Here is a 12684-nt window from a genome sequence, read left to right on the forward strand (position 1 = left end):
GAACACTTTTATTATGCTTTTATTTCAACTTTAGAAGTAATGTTTTTGAGGATGAGGTTTGGTTTATTTTAAACATTTCATCAATTTCTTATTATGCAGATCAAACAGATTCCAAGGTTTTTTAATTAAGATTCAAAATAATAAAATATATTTATTGTCACAAAAAAAATAAAATACGTTTATTTTGGAACATAAGATCATCAAGATATCACTTATTCCACGTCATTAAATTCGAACATGTAGGCATCCCTACTTATCGGCAAAGGGGACATAGGGTGTAGGCCGAGAGAAAAAGCCGGCGTAAAAATCTCTCGGTACTCTATAAAAAAAATTACGATACTTAAGGGCAAATACATATAATCGAATGTTCGTTTATCCTAACAAGAACCAAGGTTAGATGGTACTGGAAGTTTGTAAGTGTAATAAAGTTATGTACTTACACAATGTAAGTAAGTTACAAGAAAGATTGTCATTGCATTATTTCTATATGTACCTGGCTGGCGAAGGTACTAAACATCAGGATTCCTAGTCTTATATCTATTTACGCTAAATACCTATACCAGGAATATTGGTTTATATAACCCCCAAAAAGGGTCGGTCATGTGGCAGCGTGCGACTCTCCTGCCTGTAATCGTACATATCATCCCTTTTGTGCACCAATGGACTTTATTTCTATGTAGACATTTACCATTCAATCGAACAGTGAATAAAAATATCGTGAGGAAACCGACCCCAAAAGTCAACGTCGTACGTCAGGCACAGTAGTCTGATCACCAACTTTGTAATTGGATTCTCAAATGTTTATGAATGATACAGAAATCTGAAATCGTGCAACTGATTTATTTCTTACTTTTGTACATACAACAGCTGCAAAGACTTAGCAATTAGACGTAGTTTTTTTACATAAAAGGTGGATAGAAAAAATGGAAGCTGGAAGCGAATGGAGAAAGAAAGCCATAGACGGAGTCAGTTAGAGAAAGCTGCTGAAGCTATACCTACGAAGGGGTTCCGATCGACGGTAATGAATTTAGCTAAGATATAAGATATACAACACGAAAAACATAATAATGTATAAAATGTAAAAAATCTAAGTATATTAAAAGGTGGATAGAATATAGCTGCCAGTACCCTCGGAACCTTGCCTAAAGGGACACGTTTTAATAATATATTTTAATTATTACATTTTTAGTTAGGTTAGGTTAGGTTAGGTTAGTTGTTTATGTAACTTATTGTACCCATATATGTAGATGATATCACAAGGTGAAGCTGTATATTTATTATCTTTTTTGTCATGATTGGAAATTAAACGGGCCATATTATTATAACTATGTAAACCAAATAAAGTTCGATTTTGCCATGTATCCTATGCGTATAATATAAGAAGGAATTTTACTTAGAATTCCAATTACAAGAACGCGTGACTTGAATGTATAAAATCTGGGTATGGGGACGATTTCAGTTGAGCATCAATCGAACATTGTGCTCGATTATTCAATTTAATAAATGATCTGCATCATTAACCTGAACCGTTTCTATAACAGTATTGATCGATTGACGTCGAAATCAAAGGAAATGACTCAAAGGGAGTCTAATGGTATTTTGATACGTCGGCTTTTACAAAGTAAGTACTATAGAAGATGTCTATTAACAAAATCAGTATACTTCCTGTTTAGTTATGTTTACCTGGTATTGAATAACGATTAAAAGACTGGCTTATGAATTCACCTTACGCAGAGTCACTCACTCACTTGCACCCACACACTCACTCATGCACTCACACGTGTTTCAAATAAATAAAAAGATGTTATTAAACAAATATATTTTTATGGAATTTACTTTATTTATGATTTGTGTTTTTTACTTAAAAGGATTCTCTAATCTTACACATAACGAACTTTTGTCAAATAACACATTTTATTATTTTTTAATTTTTTTTAACTTATTATTTACAAATAAAGCTTTGTTGAATTACAAAATTTATAAAATTGAATTAATATACAAGTCAGTTTAGTTACTCAAGAATACCAAGTGTTGATAATCTTTCAATGGATTTAATTTGCGCTCCGAATACCAAGCAACCTATAATAACAATAATCACATTTAGTTATTCTTATTTATAATTTTTATATACGTTCTATTACGCGCCTTCCTTGGCCATTCGGTGCAAAGTTTAACTCATAATGGCAAAAGTATTACCAATACAAAATTATATTTACAACTTAATGTATGTCAATCTGTGTCAATGACAGTCATTATTGAACTTGCTACAATCGTTAAGTGAAGGACTCCTCATCAACGCTCATTAAAAAAATCCCTTACTAATATTATCCAAGTAATTGCACTTAGTGGTAGTTATTTAAAAAAATAGTAACATTTTGAGTGAAAAAGTTTTAAGCGAATGTTGTAAAGCGTTGGGTTGTGCTATTCATTAAAGTTTTTTAAATGAGAAATTTTGTAGTACATTTTGATGAGTCAGCGAACCTGTTTCTTTGTTACATTTCATTTAATCTTTTGTTGAAAACAAAGACGGTGACCTTTTTTGGAATTACAGCAACACCTCGAAGGAATGAAGGCGTTAGCTACTAGAACTGTATTAAAACAGAAATTTTAAAATGGAAATAGAACTACGTAATCTTTCATAAAAAAATTAATGGTTTTTATAATTATTTCCACAATATTATCGGAACCAATGGAAAATAGACGACGTTAAACGAAGTATAGAAATTTGAACTAGCTAAGTGTGTCTGAAAACTATTGGAAAATACAATAGTTAACATTATGAATAATGTCTATTAAATAAGTCATCGTCACATAGGTAGGTTCTTCTCACGTATTTCGTAAAAATGCATAGAGTCAGGAATGGTTGTAATAATATATGATCACGTACTACTCGTAGACAACCCGCTCACCGCTACAATATTCTAGACCTACGATCTACGGCGTAGCCACTACGAATACCACGTAGCATCATTGATTAATTGTAGTTGGATAAACAATTTGATTTTACTTCACCGAGAAATGCAATTTAGTGTCGATGTACATAGTTTTAAAATTCAAACAATCCCCAGTTTGGCAACAATTCGATTTGATAACAATGTTTCCGAGCAATTTCACGCGGACTTTGTGCTGTATATTGTAATTTTTATTTATGCGTTAGACAACAATTCGACAGTTGTTTCGCAACAAACATCAATTCTATTACTAGTTACTAGCGGGATCACTGTATTTTTATCCAATAACCGTGGGTCAATCATTCTTTGTGCAGTATTTCAATGTAACCGCTGGCTTTGACGTGTTTGAAAATTGGTATGAAATCGATTCCTCAAAACTACTGTTCAATCTACTGTATAATCTAATTTTTCAATTAGACGTTTGAAAGTGTGTTGTGTTAAGATAATTTAGGGAAAAAAATTCTTTTCTTTCCTATTTTGGCGCCTTAGGAAAAAACAATGAAAGTAAATTCTCTGTGACGATACACGTCACAAAAACTATTTAAATACATTACAACTTAATTAGATAATGCGTTATTATAAAACTTTCAATGTATTCAATAAGTTTTTTCTACAAACGTAAATTATATTTTTTTTATCTTGTTACTAATGAAGTAACACTTGTAACGCGTGGACATAAGTTACACGTTTTTTTATATTATGTTAAACAATGGTCAAAAAACCTTGCTCAGCGAAAAAAAATATGTACATTCAAATGATAAAGTGCACTTGCGTCCTCACAAAGATCGTGAATCGTGGGCAGCTAATATCTTCCATATTAATGATTACAGGTACTTAAAGTAATAAATTCTAAAAAACACCTTACGTATATAATATTCTCTATACATATACAAGAAGTATAGTTTCGTATCGTTTCGTTTGAGTGTGAGACAGGTTTAGATGATGCTTAAATTGTTAGCTTTAAATCGAGAGAGAAATGTGAATGCGAAAGTGGTTTAATATGAATGAGAAAAACCGTTGAGCCGAGAAAGTTGCTTTTTAGGTGGTTTATATGTAGATCTGCGTTGGATCGACGTTTGTTTTCAGAGTGCACATATTGCCATTGAGTTTACTTGTCTAATCGTGAAATTTTGTTACATCGTACAATTTTGAAGTAGTTGAAAATATTCAGTAATGCGATGTTGGATGGTTGCTTGGCGACACTATTCTAAAATCACCTAAAATAAATCGACACTTAATTTGGCTGCAACGCTTAGCTCAACCATAGGAAATTCAAATATAATAATATTGAATGAATGCCACCATGTGCCAATGCACCTAACATATACTTGGCATAACAGCCTGGCGCTTGGCCAAGTGGGAGAGCCGTTTTACTCCTGAATTGGCAAAAGCTTATTGTGAGCATATCTCAACTTTGTTCCTCAGGACATAACAGTATATTTGAGGCTTTCACAGTTCGCTAATAGAAAGAAAGCTGAAAACGCTGCGTCGCCAAGATCCTAGAAATAAGCAGTTTCAGCTCTTAGCTTGTTCGTTATTTTGTCACTAGGTCAGTTACACACAAACCTAACAGCTCGAGACATTGCGTGATGTCTTGCGCACCCTATTATTCAATATGAGGCTGATCGATTTTATTGCACTGTCTTTATTTACAAGAATCGCATTTATTGTTTGTTATAAAAATGTTTGGGTTTTATTATTTCTTGATATGTTTATATTCTTAATACTTTATAATTATTAAATGATAACGCGTAGTCTCCGCCTAACGTATGGGTGTTTTATACTAGGTAACAGCAGCTGGGCCTTTTTAGATTTGGGCCCAAATATCATCAATCAAAAAATCATCAAAAAATAGTATTTGTTCCGTGGTCTTAGTTTTTTCTAATACGTAAGTGGGTTCTGTGCCCGACACGCCAACGACTATTTGGATCTAAGGTATATCCGTTTCCTCGACATTATGAGCCAGTTGGGCACACAGACATTAATTCACAGCCGAGGATCACGTAAATAAACTATGCAATTGATGTTGAGGCGGATTTTATCTAACTAATAAGAAAGAAATAAAAGAAAGACCGCTTTTTAACGTTATAGGCACTTTAAAGAACGATTTCCCGCTTAATATGGATTTTATGTTTGTGCAATAAATATAAAACATAGACATCACACGCATCTTGCATCAACGTAATGTACTACGCATGACTTGACATGACTAGCATATATAATAATGGTTATAGAATTTCACTATTATAGTATATAGTTGTTGGTAACCATAAGAGTTTAAGTACAATTATTGGCTTAATTATAAAGGTAGGTGGATGTTGGATGCATAGAAGAAGTAAGGAGATTGAGGAGATGGCCAAACCAAAATCATGAGGAAAGCCAAGAGACTCAGCTGGACTGGCTTCCTAGAGAGAATGGGAGAGTATTTTAGTAACAACAAAGTAAATCTAATGGGCTGACAGCTATCGGACTGAGATATCGATAGCAGCGCAGGAGATTTGAAGATGGCCTTCTCTTCTCTTCTCTTGGAGGCCAAGACACTCTTCACGAGACGTTCAATCAGCGAAATAATTAAGTCTTCCACACCACTGAAATCCACAGCATAGATAATTGCGGGTACTAAAAAAACATTATTATTTATCCCAAACCACATACAATCCCAAAGGAAACCCTTCCCTCACCTGTTTCGGTCGTCCCTGTAAATTGGCAAATATTTTACGCAAATATTTCTTACACAAATTATATACAATACGGCCTCTCAAAGAGCTTATGTTATTTAATTAAAATAAAACGCTCACTAATTAAATGTGCCTTACGCTTTAGCAGGCATTTTTAATTCATTTGGGAATCTTTGATATTCTTTGAGGCTCGTTTTGTAACTTGTGTTTTAATGAAAATTGGAAGCTCCTTGCATAAAAGGAATGTTAGTAATTACAAAAAAAAGAATTTTGTTGTTTAATTAAGGTTCTAGGTCGGCCTTATGGGGTATGTAAATTTTCAATGTGTTAATTAAAGTATGTTAACGTGTATGTTCTTTTTATCTGCGAAAAAAAATTCTGTTGGGACATGCACAGAGGAAGGGCAACATTTTCTGCTCACTTTCCTATGTTTGTTTGTTTTTTATTTATGCTTATAAGAAGAAAGCTATCTCTTCGCTTTTGATAATTATAAAGAATATAATTTCATTTAAAATCACTAAAAATGTAAGAACTTATATAACGAATGTATGTAATGTAATCATTTAGCATTTACCATTATGTATTGATTAAGTTCTTATATTTGTGTCAAATCAAAACATTTCATCGGCCACTGTTTCAAAATAATTTAATTAATAAAAAATCCAAGACGTGAAATTTTAAAAAATACAATTAAAAGTTACACAAAGGCCACAATTACATTATTATTATACAGGTCAAAGGTCAATTCCAAGAAGTTTATCACCAAAGAGCTTCTATTATTATTTATTGTTAAGGGATTCGCAATTACTTAGAACTGCCATTACCGTTTTTGCATTTCAGTATTAGACCATTATTTTTCTAAATATCTATTACCGCAGTGACATTATAACTCACTGCAGTAGCAAGATTTCAGTGCACAATCGTTAGTCAGCCGAACAAACATGACTGGCGGTCTGCCAGCGGTAATACAACTTAGCAGTGTGAAACGATAACAGAGTGGGCGGCAAAAATTGCTATATGTTGAACTGAAACGAGCAAATGTATAGAAAGTCAAGTCTCCTTAATGATTCGATTTCCAAGAAGTATGGAGGTATGTTGGAAATGTTAAATTACAAACATCAAAACAAGATCAAAGTGGTTGTGTAATGATGTATTGCATGGAATATTGAAATTAGAAAATTTATTATACGATATTTTTGCTAAAAGACCCGTAATTTCTAAAGTCTATGTATCTACTATATACAAATCACAATTACTTATCTGTGGCTGTTCCCGCTTTCTTCGTAGATTGAAAAGTTTACATAATAGATAATGCGCAAAGCTTTCATATTTTCATTAACTTACGGTTTTACTAATCAATCATATTTTAATTAAAAACATCAAAACAAGATCAAAATATGTATTTATTTAATTATAAATAATCTAACATCTTATACTTATACATAATATAAGACAAAACACTAAGACCATACATAAAGATAAAACAGATTGCATAGATAAACAATATATATATATAAAACAGAAAAAAAGCAAGTACATTAATAGATAATACATTAAAAAAAACTTAAGAAAACAGAAATTTAACATTTTAATTGAATTACATAGAAAATTTTAATTAGAATATGTAATAACGATAATTAATAAAATCTTTATTCAATTATGCCAAGGAATTCTTTGTGCTAAGAGACCTACATCTTCTACATCTTGTTATGAGAAATCAGAATTATTTATTTGTGTATAATTTGATACAACAGTGAGGTGAGTAATTATATATTTATAGATATAATGATTAAATATTTTTGATCACTACTAACGTTTCTACAAACATTAGTTGCCGTCATCCACAAGAATATCTATGAGTCAACAGTTGGAGAGTACACACTTATGAATTTGTTTCCTGTGAATAAAAGTTTAAATAAATAAATCAGTGGCTACTGATCTCCAACCTCTTAAGACCTTAGTTTTGACCTCAAATTTCTGAATCTGTTTCATGATCAATTTAAATCTAATAGGCAAGTAGGTGATCAGCTTCCAGTACCTGACACAAGTCGTCGACTTTTTGGGCCTACTACATGTCGGTTTCCTCACGATGTTTTCCTTCACCGTTCGAGCAAATGTTAAATGCGCACATAGAAAGTAAGTCCATTGGTGCACAGCTGGGGATCAAACCTACGACCTCAGGTATGAGAGTCACACGCTGAAACCACTAGGCCAACACTACTCTGAATAAAAGTTTACTAATAATTTCATAAAAGTCTCACGACAAATATGTACCTAAACGTTTTAAACGATTACTTAAAATTATATGACAAAAGTACACAAACTGTCAAAGATTTAAGCGTTTACAACAACCTAATTTAGTATTCCAAGCACGTACGTATCTTTTAAAAACATTTTCACCGAGCACGTACAACTCAAACACTACTAACAGAGCTTCACAAAAAAGTCTAATACAAAATCCGTTGTGGTAATGTGCAAAAATTTTTGAATAAAATCCTTTGCTTTTGCACTTTTTGTGCAAGGGGATATTACTCCAGTGTCGGCGGAGAGCGGAGATTGAGCGGGAAAACATATCCGTTTTCTTGAGCTTGTCTATTGACATCTACTCATTTACACCATATTTTAAGCTGTTTTATTATAGGTAAGCCATGATTTATTTAATTAAAAGTTCTAAAACATAAAATTATACAAGAAACTATGTCATCAAATACACAAAAACAAAAATTTTAACCTTTTAACCTACACCTCATGAAGATGATAAACCAACTTACAGGAAGTTGGTAGATTGTCGTATACATTTTGCAACAATCAATTGATTATTGCAAAATGTATACGACATAGTAAAATAATTATTTCTAATATCGCTCTTGGCAAGCCTTCACCCGTAAAATGTCGTTGAAATATAAGGCGACATATGGAAAGCGTATGAGTTTTTTGTAAGGATCACAATTTCGCCCTGAAACAAAAGCTGTGCAAAATCTTCTAAATTTATTATAATATTTATATCGCAAAATCTAAATCGACAATTTACTGTAGTAATATTTATAAAGAATATATCCATTCATGCTGTATTCAACTTAAATGCCTTTTATCACTACAATAATCAAATTATTTTCAGCTTTCATTTAAAAAAGCATTGTTAGTGCTATTCTTCTGTTACCCTTTTAACCCTGGCAACCAATTAACAGTCGCTCCGGGGATTTTGATAAATATCGTAACAAAACCTGCTTTCAATGAAATAATTGACAGCGTGTTTGGCATAAAGTCTGCTTAAAGATGAATAATAATAATAATATATTTATTTTATTTCTCACAAAAACATATACAATAATTGTCATTCTTCTTTGGAGCACTGCTATTGCTTAAGTGAGACTGATGCTTGTTAAAGGTTGTGCACCTGTGTTACAGGTCATCAGGCCTCCACCACTTCGGATCGACAAAATGATTATATGTAAAGAATAGACAATTATATTAATTATAAGGAAACCACATGGTGTATGCGTGTGTGTGCGAATGAAACTTAATTGAAAATTAGTTTCCTTCTTACAGTTCGTTCGTTCTTTTTAACTTTTTCTCGCATACCTCCGACGTAGTCCTACAGCGTTTAGAATATTCAGAGTGGTTTTGAGAAGGTACCGATCTTCCCTCTCTCTAACGTATTATCCGCCCATACCTCACACCCAGAAAGTTTAGTATTGAATATTTTATTTTTTATACAGGGACTACATCCTAGTCTATCAGACAGGATAGGCTTAGCAGTAGGGGAGTGTCGAAATCTCCCCTTTCCTAAAAAGGGACATTATTAACTTTGACGGTTAGCGTCTCCCGCCGGGCCCGGGCGACAACTACTCCGGAAATATCGTCTTAATATTTATGGCTGAGTCAGTGCCAGTCTCGAGCTCCAGATCGCACCTGGCCCTTTCAAAGGTAGCACAGTCAACCAGTAACTGAACCACCGTTTGGTCGATTCTATAGTCACAGTCACACGCGGGGCTTGTCTTCAGTTTGAGTCTTTGTAAATAGTGTCTAAAAGCCCCGCGGCCAGTCAGGAGCTACGCCATGTGAGGTCAAAACGCCTTGTCTTGATTTGTCTGTATGCCGCATTTGCATCTTTAAAAAACTTTTTTGTCACTGATGCTATTTCGACCCCGCATAGCGTTCACTCGTGAATATTTCTTCATCAAAGGGTCATATAAAGCCTCGAAACTGGTTTCCAGAAACTTAAGAACGTAACTACACATGCTCTGTAATGGCCTGAATAAATGTTTTAGCCTCCTGAAAACTAGTGTAACTTAATGGAAATTCCATTGTGGTATATAATAGAGCCTCATTTGTGACATAAACTACATTGCAGCTTGCTAGAAACTTCTCAAACTATAGAAAAATCGAGAAACATTTCAGTCAACCTTATTCTCTTACAATATTCTTAGTAATTAGCGCCGAGAATTAAGAGATATATAAATTTGTGTTGATACTGACGGTTTCGAAGGAAATGAATAATTGAATTAAATAACGGTCTCAGCTAGTAGCTAATAAATTATTAGTGAGATGAGATGTTCCCTAAGGAAAGGGATTAAATAAATAGTTTGTCCTAAGATAAACAGATTTAACTGAAGTTATCGGTGCTTCCTATTCTATTTTTTTTCTAAATTAAAAGCTTACTGACATCTCAAATCTTATATAAATTTCACTATAATTATATTTTTGCATTTATATTCTTGTTTCAGTATTCACGACTGTTTGTGACGAAAAAAATTAACAAAAAATCAAATTCCAGTACTTAAAACTAAATTTAAGAAAAAAATATTTTTTACATATATATAGCTCCTGATAGTAACTGAGCAAACAGTTATATCATAAACTGAATCATTACCAATGAAAATGTTTAAGCAATTATTTCTAGAAAATAATAAAACATTTCTGGACTGATCTCCTAAGACTATCCCTATTGACACTGACAATTAACGCAGGGGATCTTATAGAAAACAATGCTATTCCATAACTTTACTCCAATGAAAGGCATATTCAACAAGAAAACAATATGTGGTGAAAATGTACGGAGGCATTGTACTTCAGATGCCGTTAACGAATCACAATAGATCGGAACGTAATTCCATCACAATATTCTGTAGAGATACCCTGTAAGAGATCATGGGCACATTTAAAATCAATATCTTATATATTAAATTTTACACAAATTAAATTCTTGTGTCACGGGGTTAGTAACTGAACTCCTCCGAAACGGCTCGACCGATTCTCATGAAATATTGTGTGCGTATTGGGTAGTTCAGAGAATCGAACAACATCTATTTTTCATCCCCCTAAATGTTAAGGGTGGTCCACCCCTAAATTTTTTGTTTTTATTTTTTTACGATACACCATACAAAAATACATGCAACCCTAAATTTTCACCCCTCTACAATCATCTCTTATGTTTTTTTTGTTAATTATAAACTTTAACTTTTTGGCACAAAAACATGGCAAAACAACGTTTGCCGGGTCAGCTAGTATTAGATATGGATTCTTCAATTCCCAGATGTGTGCAAGTAGATAGCTACATAAGGCTGGATTATATACCTAGGTTATAATGTCACCTGTAATATTTTTTATATAAAGGAGACATCTTTTCTGACTGTATTTAATATCTATATGACCACTATATTAAAAAGAGTCTGTAGATAAATCGGTCTTTATCGGTGCCAACTGAGTGTATTACTAAACCAGTCTAAGAAAAAACCTATTATACCAATTCTTATAAAGTTCAATCCTTTAAAATAACTTAATATTTCTGCTATTTAATCGCATTACAAGTCGATCGGTAAAATGTTCACGTCTTTGATCCGCACTGCAATATCGTCGGCACGCCGCGAGCATCGAACACGACATAATGACGTCATAATTCAAAGTATAACTGTAGAACTGGTCATTGTAATTTTCAGTTATTTAATTGTGTTTGTAAGAATGTGGGAGAATCTTCTCTACTATTATTAGGTGGTCTGAAAAGTTCGTAAGCTAACATAGAAAAAATGTTTATATTTATATAAAGTTACACATTACAATCCCCAGTTTTTCTATCCACCAGGACGTCGAACATATTTAAATAATTAACTTATATACATACTAAGGCCAGTGACATATACACTATAACATTTTTACTATTAAACCATTAAAATTGCACGAACAACGTAATAAACCAATTGAAACATTGTCGCTCCATATCCTAATTAGTTCTTGACGAGAATTCTCATTCGAATACAGGATATATTCTTTTATTCGAATATGAATTAAATGACGATGATACCTGGTTAGCATAATTTTTCTAATGCATAATTAATATTTTTTTTTACTTATGTAATATTTTTTAATTTAAATTTAATATTGTTTTTTTGTCTCATACCTGAGGTCGTAGGTTCGATCCCGGGCTGTGCACCAATGGACTTTCTTCGGTTTCCTCATAATTTTTCAAGCTAATAGACAAGAAGAGGATCAGTCTGTATAACACACGCTGTTGATCATGAGTCAATCCACCGTTCGAGCATATGTTAAATACTCACATAGTCCATTGGTGGGAGTTCTTCTCTAATATTTTATTTATTTTGTTAGTTATCTACTGTTGATATAAGTTAATATCTTTGATTTCTGTGTACCAAATAATGCTTAATATATCTAAAGTATCAAAAAGGATTAGTGAGGTATATATCATAAGTAGATTTACTTACATCCGAGAAACCAAGTCGAAACGCAAAGTCGTTAGCGGAAAAATTACTTTCACCAACCCCAAACAGAATTATCCATCACGCTAATGTTATCTTGGATTCATTTTTACGAATATTAACGGCATGAAATATTAGCGCGGAAAATGTGTATTACATTTTAACTTTTATGAATCAGTGTAGAACTAAAAGGAATATTTTATGGTTCTAATGATTTTATGTTTGTGAATTTGATATGGGTTCTTGGTAATCGATTTATCATAAAATCTCGCAATTTAGGTCGGAAGAAATGGAAATAGGGTATATTTCTGCGGGTTCAACCAGCGCTATAAAAGGCTATCT

The sequence above is a fragment of the Pieris rapae genome, chromosome 9 (genome assembly GCF_905147795.1).
Source record: "Pieris rapae chromosome 9, ilPieRapa1.1, whole genome shotgun sequence".
NCBI lineage: Eukaryota > Metazoa > Arthropoda > Insecta > Lepidoptera > Pieridae > Pieris > Pieris rapae.